This window comes from Mytilus californianus, unplaced genomic scaffold (assembly GCF_021869535.1).
Source record: "Mytilus californianus isolate M0D057914Y unplaced genomic scaffold, xbMytCali1.0.p SCAF_5, whole genome shotgun sequence".
NCBI classification, from domain to species: Eukaryota; Metazoa; Mollusca; class Bivalvia; order Mytilida; family Mytilidae; genus Mytilus; species Mytilus californianus.
This window is the reverse complement of record NW_026262701.1, coordinates 87,331,528-87,341,199: the sequence shown is the minus strand read 5'-3', so window position 1 is coordinate 87,341,199 and position 9,672 is coordinate 87,331,528. Positions and strand designations below refer to the sequence as shown.

Below are 9,672 nucleotides of genomic sequence, written 5' to 3'. Positions count from 1 at the left end.
TCTGTTTTAAACCAATAATCATTGATTTACATTTTTTGGCATTTAGTTTCATACAATTTTGCGAACACCAGTTTTCAATAATATCCCACCCGGCACGCAACGTCATTTCAACGTTGAAATGTGGTTGATATTTTGTCATGACGTTGCTTGTAACGTTGTAACAGCAACGTCGAAGTTATCGGTTGCAGAAAGTATGTTGTTTCAACGTTGAATTTTAGTTGAATTTTTAATGTTGAAGTTAGGTTGAAAGAAATATGTTGTTTTAACGTTTAATGTTGGTTGACATGTCAACGATGGAGGTTCGTCGAGAAAAAAGATGTAAAAAAATATTCACCATCAGTTTTAAAGAGGAATCATCATAGTTGTACATCGTTTGTTGTTGCATCAACAAAAGTTTACAAATAAGGATTTTGCTATGTAAATTGTTATCAATGTCGCCTTTTAATTTTTTTGTACAATATCTGGTAAAATCAGGAATTTTCCAAAGAAATATAATTAAATCTCAAACCGACGTCTAACCGGGTCGTTTATTAAAATCATAAAAGTATACAAAAATATTAATTATCATTCGTCGAAATATGCTACTAACTAATTTGTTATTATCCGGAAATATTTTAATCAGAGATAAGACACAACATGTGAAAGTGCGGCATATACACAACAGATACACGAGGATTGGCACTCCCAATAATCTATTGATAATATTATCACGTGACATGATGCTGATTAATGTATGATCGCACGTGTGTGACGGCCTTTTTCAAACGCGGCAGCGATCATGAAGTGTGATACAAACACAGAAGATTGTACAATTTTCCTGGACAATTTTAGGACCGTTTTCAGGAAAGAATAATTCATAGAAATGTCAGTGATTCCTTAATTATTATCCGTTGCTGTATTAATTGTCTTTCAATGCTTGTGCGATGTTAACAATGGGAGATTATAAATGCAAAAACGCGTTATATTCTGAAAATCTCGCTATATTGAATGTTGTAGAGATATCATTTCTGACTTCAGTGTGTCCATTGTCTTTTTTGTTGTACGTTCCAAATTTATGACTGCACTTCTATATAAATATGTACTATAATCTGGAAACAGCATACTCAGTCTACATACAGTTTATTTTAGTTCTTTACTGCTCATTTGTTAAAGACAAGGAACTTTTCCGAATTTGCCAAGTAAGATTATCATATCTCCCCCTTTTTTATCTAAAATTTTAATCCGTCATCCATTATCAAATTTTTTTATTATTGTCAACTATGCTCTGAAATTGTTAATTATTTCTTTTAGTCTTCAATCGAATTTTACAAATTTAAAATATTGCTTGGCGATTATCGATGTTATTCTTATTTTTTGCACAGATATTAGGGACAGAGCAGTAACTTAAAGAGTTTTAGGGGAAAAGGATTCAAGGAAAGAGGCAAGGATTTGTATATTAATACTATACAAATCCTTGAAAGAGGTAGTAGCTGTCAAGGTATGTATTTATTTTTAATTCTTAACATTTTTTATTATCAATAATCAGTATGTATGTGAGATTGTATAGACTTCCGGTAATGGATGCGCCCATGCCTTTCACATGCTGCACTTAAATACACATAAAACCCATGGTATTTGATGAATGGAACTCCATAAATTAATGAAATAGTTAAAAATAGTTACAGTTCTTCAATTTATAACACAAAGGTCGATAATTAACACTGACAGTCCTTGAAATATTTACACCTAACATAACGTGATAAAAATGGCGGTGCCGAGGGAAATTAAACCACCATTAAAATTCCAGAATTGTGTGACAGGTAATGAATTTGACGAGTGTACAGATATAAACTCGAATAACAAATACACAGACTGTCAGTTAGAAGAACCAATGCCCTGCCATCAAGTTAATGGTAAAACAAACAATGTCACGTTCAGAACACTGCCTGAAAAGATTGAACACTGGAAAAATGCAATTGTGCATTATTTTGGAACAGAAAAAACTACCTTCTTAAAGGAAAAAGCAGTTATCAAAATTTTATGTGACTGTGGTACTGACAAAAACTGCACCATAAAGATTAACTTTTATAAAACGGGCTCCGTTGTGATTCAGGGTGCCAAATGTGTACAGTTTAGCGAAACATATTTCGAAACCTTGAAGAACATAGTGAAATCACCAGCCAGTTCCCTATTACAAAAAAGTGGAAATGATGAGAGTTTAAATGATCCTAGCTTAAGTTAAGATAATACTAAAATTGAACAATCTACAATTGAAAAAAATCTTCCAAATGAAAACAATCTCAGTGACACTTCTTTTACATTTGCAAAATCCCTTGCAAATGTCAACAACACATCTACCCCAATCAGGAAAGAAAGAGGGTACAAAAAAAAAACCAAGACAATCAAGTAGAAACTCCAAAGGAAAAGATTGCGAAACACGGCCAAGTTTTGAGCTCTAAACTCGACACACTTACAGCAACTTTGACCACTATTGACATTTCCTTTAAGTTATTTGTAAACAAATTAACCGACCTCAAGAATGCAACAGACACTATCGTGCCAGACATCAAAGGATTTGTCCCAGACTTAATATCATCGAACCAAAAAAATCAAATATGTGAAAATTTTGACAATAAAATAAAACACTGCAATCAGTCTCTGGAATCTCTTCAATTGAAAATGAATCTTCTTGACTCGCAGTTAAAAGAATCTGCATTGAATAAAGATACCATAATTGAGAAATTGCAAAATAATGAAAAAATTCTTATTGATTTCCGAGAAGAGAACAATGACAGTATGGAGTCAATTTCGAATAAAATTGCAGAATTCAATAATCGCATTTCACGTTTAGAGGAAATAAATACAAGCATGAATTCAAGATGCAACTCAAAAGAATCAATTAATGAACAAAGAGAAAAGAGAACAAGTGAATCTTATACTCAAAATGTTCGAGTGTCAGAATGCGATTATCTCATTCTCAGTGACTCGATTCTCAGAAGAATTATTCCTAAAAATTTTCTCCAGATGGAAAAACAATAAAACGATACATAAGAGGGGGAGCAGAAACCTGTTCCATTTTCATAGAGAAAAACGGCAAAAACATAAAACCACAGCATGTCCTTATCAGCAAAGGAACGAGGGATTTGCAGAACAATGGAGTTAAAAATAAGGAATTTGAAAACCTTTTTCACACTACAACACAAATTTGGCCAAATGCTAAAATATTTGTTTTACCTATAATTCGAAGGAAGGACATGGCTGATGGAAGAGTACACGATGCCAACGAAATCCTAGCCACAGAATGCTTGAAATTTCAAAAGATAACATTAATAAAAAAAGTTTGAACCAACAGATGAAATGTTTTACGACCAGGTTCATTTAAACAGTAAACAAGGTCTCCCTGAAATCGTAAAACACCTTAAAACAGCAATGAACATGTATGGGAACAGACCTTCACGTTCTAATCATGCTAACCAACAACCAATCGCTGCAGGAGGTATAAACTTTTCTCGCCGGCAACCAAACACTAGTCAAAGATTCAGTGCATTTGACAATTCTATGGATAGACCGCCTCCAATTCTACCCAAAAACACTATGTATCCGCCGTGGGGTCAGATGATACCAGAAAATCCCCAATGTCCAGCGTGGGGTCCGATGCCACCAGAAAACCCCCCAAGTCCACCGTGGGGTCCGATGCTACATGATAAAGCTTTGTGTCCCCCATGGGGTCAACCGCCGCCCAACATATTGCCGTGGCAAGTCCCTTGGATGTGGCAACCTTATCGTCAGTTCAATCAAGTACAACATTAACTGTCTAATACCTGTTTTATTCATAAGTACATGTAAACAATAGATGATTTTTTCAAATTATGAAGTTAAAATTATAGGTTATATATTTTTCATTTTTACTTTTGATTTTTCAAAACTTAAAACTTTTTTCCCACAGATTAATCCACCCTTTTTGCAAGTTTTAATATTCATATAATTTTCTTTCTGATAAAAAAAATATCTTTAATTCTTTGAATTACATTTTATTAAATTTAAAATTCATTTAAAGATAAAAAAAATACAGATAAACATCAATAGCCAATACTTTAGTTGTTTAACTAAAACACCCGATGTTAAACATTTGTTTACTTTTTAATTGGAAAGTACCCAAAGAACCGGTATATGTTATAAATACCAAAAGGTTCATATATGTTTTCCTTCTTTTATTGTACATAATCTCTTTTATATCTTGCATCACCATACATGTATCATTAAGTATGCCATAATATTACATACAACCAAAACATAAACAAATATATATAAGTTATACATACATGTAGAATTAAGAAATATCATGTATCAGATCACTATAAAATGTTTAAAGCATATTTACATATATGCTACTTAGTGTAATAATTTTGTTTGTGTTGTTCCATCATCTTAAATTAATGGGTTTTATCAAATCAAAATTGTAAAATGTGTACAAATTTACTAAAAACTGCTGTTTGGAATATTGAGGGTCTCACCACTGACAAGATCAATTACCCCCATTTTAACAAAATTATTTCACAGTTTCAGATTATAAGCTTTATTGAAACTTGGACAAATGATGTTGATGTAAATGAAATAAGTATCCCAGGTTTCTGCTTTGTTGACAGTAATAATAGAAAAAAACATCATAAAGCCAGACGCAATTCTGGTGGAATAAATATTTTTGCTAAAAATTCCATTTCAAAAGGAATAAAAAAATTACCAAAATATCACACTGATATCCTTTGGATCAAAATGGACCATAAATTTTTTAAATAAGATAAGGACATATATATTGCTACAGTATATATGTCTCCAGAAAATTCGAGCACGAACATTACCGGGTTAGAACCCATTTATGACAAGCTACTAGCTGATGTTGTTAAATACTCTAATTTAGGGCACATTATAGTCCAAGGCGATTTCAATGCCTATACTAATACAAAACCAGATTTTGTTGCCTTTGATAATTCTTGTACTTCAAATCGAGATGATTTACAATATATTTCTGATCAAAATATACCAATGAATAACCTTGACACCAAACTTGTCAACAATAGTGGAAAGTATCTACTGAATTTATGTAAGGAATCAGGCCTTAGAATACTAAATGGTAGAACCATAGGCGATTTACATGGTAAGCACACTTGTATTACATACAATGGATGTAGTGTTGTAGATAATATGCTTGTGTCTAAAGAATTATTACATATAGTTGGTTATTTTGAAGTACATGACTTCACTTCTTTGTCAAATCATTGTACAATAAGTTGTTCTTTATTAATAGATTTTATTATGCCTCAAAATACACCCCAATATCAGTTGGATCCTATCCCAAATAAGTTTATATGGACCCCTGAAGCAATTAATCTCTACACATTAAATAGTAACAGTATAGAGAGTAAAAACAAATTTGAATAGTTTTTAAAATCCACTTTTAAAGACTCTGAATCAGCAGTAAATTCATTTAATACTATACTATATGAAAATGCTTTGAAATCTGCTAAACTAATTAAGAAAGTCCCAGTCAGAAATAAAAATCAAAATAGGTCAAAAAGACGACCTTGGTTTTCTGAATCTTGCAGATCTAGACTTAGACGTCTATGTAAATATGAAGAAAATAAATACAAAAAAGATATATTTTCAGAACTTTATACATGTGAGAAAGACCCAAAGATGTTTTGGAACATTTTGAATAAATTAAGTAGACAAAAAAGTAATAACCAACAAAACGAATCTTTACCACAAGAAGATTTCATCCAGTTTTATAAAAAATTAAATAGCTGTGACATAAACCACAATAGTTCTCATTCTAAAATTATTAAAGATTTTGACTCTCTAAAAGAAAAGTTTAATTTATCACATGTTACAGATGACTTGGCTCACTTGAGTTCAGAGATAACAATTGAAGAGATAGTAACAGCTATTCGTTTAATTAAAAATGGCAAAAGCACATCAGCTGACATGATTTCAAATGAAATGTTGAAAAATGCAATCCCTACTTTAATAAAACCACTTCACAAACTCTTTAATAGCATATTCGAATCTGGTCAATTTCCGAGAATATGGAATGAAAGCTTAATTGTTCTCTTGCATAAGAAAGGGGACAAATTTGATCCAGGGAACTATATTATATCTATTAGTTCCAACCTGGGTAAACTTTTCAATAAGGTTTTATATAAACGTTTAGTAAAATTTATGGATATCAAAAATTTAATAAGTAAAAATCAAATTGGTTTTAAAGAGAAAAGTCGTACAGCTGACCACATATTCACTCTTAAGACCATAACTGATCAATATAGACAAAAAAAGAAAAAAAGTTTTTGCTGCCTTCATAGACTTAAAAAAGGCATTTGATAACGTAATATCCCCCAAAAAATGTTTAATGTTATTTATTCAATGTATACTGATACAGTATGTAGAATAAAATTCTCTAATGGGCTGAGTCCTCCATTCCTATCAGAAAGGGGTGTTAAACAAGGTGACATATTGAGTCCCCTTCTTTTTAACTTTTTTATAAATGAACTAGTAGGTAATCTTGATAACAAACATACGGATCCAATTGACATTGGGGATACCTCTTTGAACATTCTTTTATATGCAGACGATATTGTTTTACTATCTGAAAGCAAAGAGGGTCTACAAAAATCTCTTGATATTTTACATGAATATTGTTCATCATGGAAACTACAAGTTAATACTGATAAATCAAAAATTTTGATATTTAATTCTAATAACAAGACATTGTTAAACCATTTTACCTATGATAATGCATATCTTGAAACGGTTACAAATTATTGTTACTTGGGTATTGTTTTAAAGTATAATGGCAATTTTTGCCTTGCTGTGAATACTCTAATGGAAAAAGCCAGGAAGGCATACTATAAGATAAAGAAAACTATAGGTCTCAACAACCCATGTAGACTTCTTGAAAAATTGTTTGTTTAGTTACTCCCATTCTTACATATTGTAGTGAAATTTGGGGGGTGGATTCACATTTTAAGGACTCTGATCCCTTTGAAAAACTTCATGTTAAATTTATCAAAGATATATTAGGGGTTCACTGTAAGGCAACTTATGATGGATGTCGAGCCGAACTTAATAGAATTCCCTTGAAAAATAAAATATTATATTCAATATTCAACTACCTGAACCATATAGTTTCTTCGGAAAATTCTTTGGCATATGATATATTCACTAAATCTGTAGATTCAAACCCTTGGGTCATAAAGGTCAAGAGTCTTTTGAATGGACTTGGAATGTCTTATATCATCAATAACTTTAATTATGTTAAAGGTAATTTAAATTCCATTAAACAAAGAATTAATGACCAATGTTTGCAAGTTCAAAATGCAAATATATTTGAATCAAAAAAGTTAGACTTTTTCAAGAGTGTCTACATAATGGGCAGAAGACCACCCTATGTTGATATATTGAAAAACAGAAGTGACAGAGCTGCAATATGTAAGATCCGTATAAGCGCTCATATACTGATGATTGAAAGAGGGAGACATCTAAATATTCCCAGAAATGAAAGATACTGCTCTGTATGTAATTCTGGTCAAATTGAAAACGAAAATCATTTTCTTTTACATTGTGAAAAATACTCAACTAAAAGGGCCATATTGTACCAAAATGTTTCAAATATAATCGTTGATCCTACAAAATTTCAAAAAAATTAAAATAATGTAATCTTTTTATTAAATAATAATTCATACACAATCCTAAAATTGACTTCCTCTTTCATTTCAGACAGTCTGAACCTGCGTAAAGCAGAACAAACTCTATAAAATTGTCAATATGTCTAATTCATAATCATTGTTTATAATATTACATATTAATATAGTCATTATTTGCAATACTTATTATGTATGATCAACTATGTAATTAATATACCATGAGCCTTAACCATTTATTGTTGATGAGTTTGTGCTAATAAATAAAATATTTGTATTTGTATTGCATGTGTTGTTTGTGTGGATACTGTATGCACTTTGTGATTGTATTGATTTATGAGCTCTATATGGGCCCTTTAATTAGGAATACTAGTAAAGACATTTTATTTGATTTGATTTGTATTTATATTTTTTAATTCATATCAAATTTAAAACATAACCTCTGCAATCATTAAGACAGGTGTCTTTGTAACAATAGATCCTGGTGCCGGAAATGGTTGGCATTGTTACAATAGATCCTGGTGCTGGAAATAGGTGGCATTTTAAAAATCGATCCTGGTGCTCGAGATAGGTGGCATTTTAACAATAGATTCTGGTGCTCGAAATAGTCGGCATTTACAATAGATCCTGGTGCTCGAGATATGTGGCATTTTAACAATAAATCCTGGTGCTCGATATGGTTGGCATTATAACAATAGATCCTGGTGCTCGAAATGGGTGGCATTGTTACTATAGATTCTGGTGCTCGAGATAGGTGGCATTTGTACAATAGATCTTGGTGCTCGAGATAGGTGGCATTTTAACAATAGATCCTGGTGCTCGAGATAGGTGGCATTTTAACCATAGATCCTGGTGCTCGAGATGGGTGGCATTGTTACAATAGATCCTGGTGCTCGAGATGGGTGGCATTGTTACAATAGATCCTGGTGCTCGAGATGAGTGGCATTGTTACAATAGATCCTGGTGCTCTAAATAGGTGGCATTTGTACAATAGATCCTGGTGCTTCAGTTATGTGGCATTTTAATAATAGATCCTGGTGCTTCAGATGAGTGGCATTAATACAATAGATCCTGGTGCTCGAGATTGGTGGCATTGTTACAATAGATCCTTGTGCTCGAGATTGGTGGCATTGTTACAATAGATCCTGGTGCTCGAGATAGTTGGCATTTTAACAATGGATCCTGGTGCTCGAGATAGGTGGCATTTTAACAGTAGATCCTGGTGCTCGAGATGGTTGTCATTATTAAAATAGATCCTGGTGCTCGAGATGGTTGGCATTGTTACAATAGATCCTGGTGCACGAGATGGGTGGCATTGTTACAATAGATCCTGGTGCTCGAGATTGGTGGCATTGTAACAATAGATCCTGGTGCTCGAAATAGGTGACATTTGAACAATAGATTGTGGTGCTCGAGATAGGTGGCATTGCTACATTGTACATGTACAGGAGCGAAAAATGGTAAAAAAAAGATCGGCTATTATGTAAAACAGTAAATTATAAAAAAAAAAACTGGCCGTTATAACATTTTATTTCCTGCCTTCGACGTTCTACGTAATTGTTAACTCATGTTTACAAAATATTATATGTGTTTGTTTTTTTTTTTTCAGGAAGAGTAATGGATGCCTACACAAAAATAACAGAAGCTGAATTAAAGAAGGATTGTGCACCAGAAATGGTTGGAGGAGTTTAGAGACTACAATTCTTTTTTACGACAATATTAAAAATGAATTAAGAGATTGTTTGTATTCATTTACCAGATCACCTTTTGGCTATATGAGATTTTGTCATACTTGACATCTGTTGTACTTTTTTTCTTCTTCAAATCTTGCTGTTGTCCTCTGTAGTGTCATGTGGCTTCAATAGCTTGTGTGGTTACTAACTAATATAGATATAAGAAGATGTGGTATGATTGCCAATGAGACAAATATCCAATTGACGTGGAGGTCACTAAACGGACTTCAACAATAAGCAAACATCACACCGTATACTAGTAATCT

General features: G+C 32.4%; 1 long non-coding RNA gene across 1 annotated transcript; it reads left to right on the top strand.

Annotated features, from left to right (window-relative positions):
* Positions 1-476: 476 nt before the first annotated feature.
* Positions 477-9,408, top strand: LOC127701738 (uncharacterized). The gene is made up of 3 exons (XR_007982189.1): positions 477-864; positions 1,362-1,477; positions 9,283-9,408. It is a non-coding gene; the product is annotated as an uncharacterized LOC127701738 (long non-coding RNA).
* The last annotated feature ends 264 nt before the right edge of the window (positions 9,409-9,672 follow it).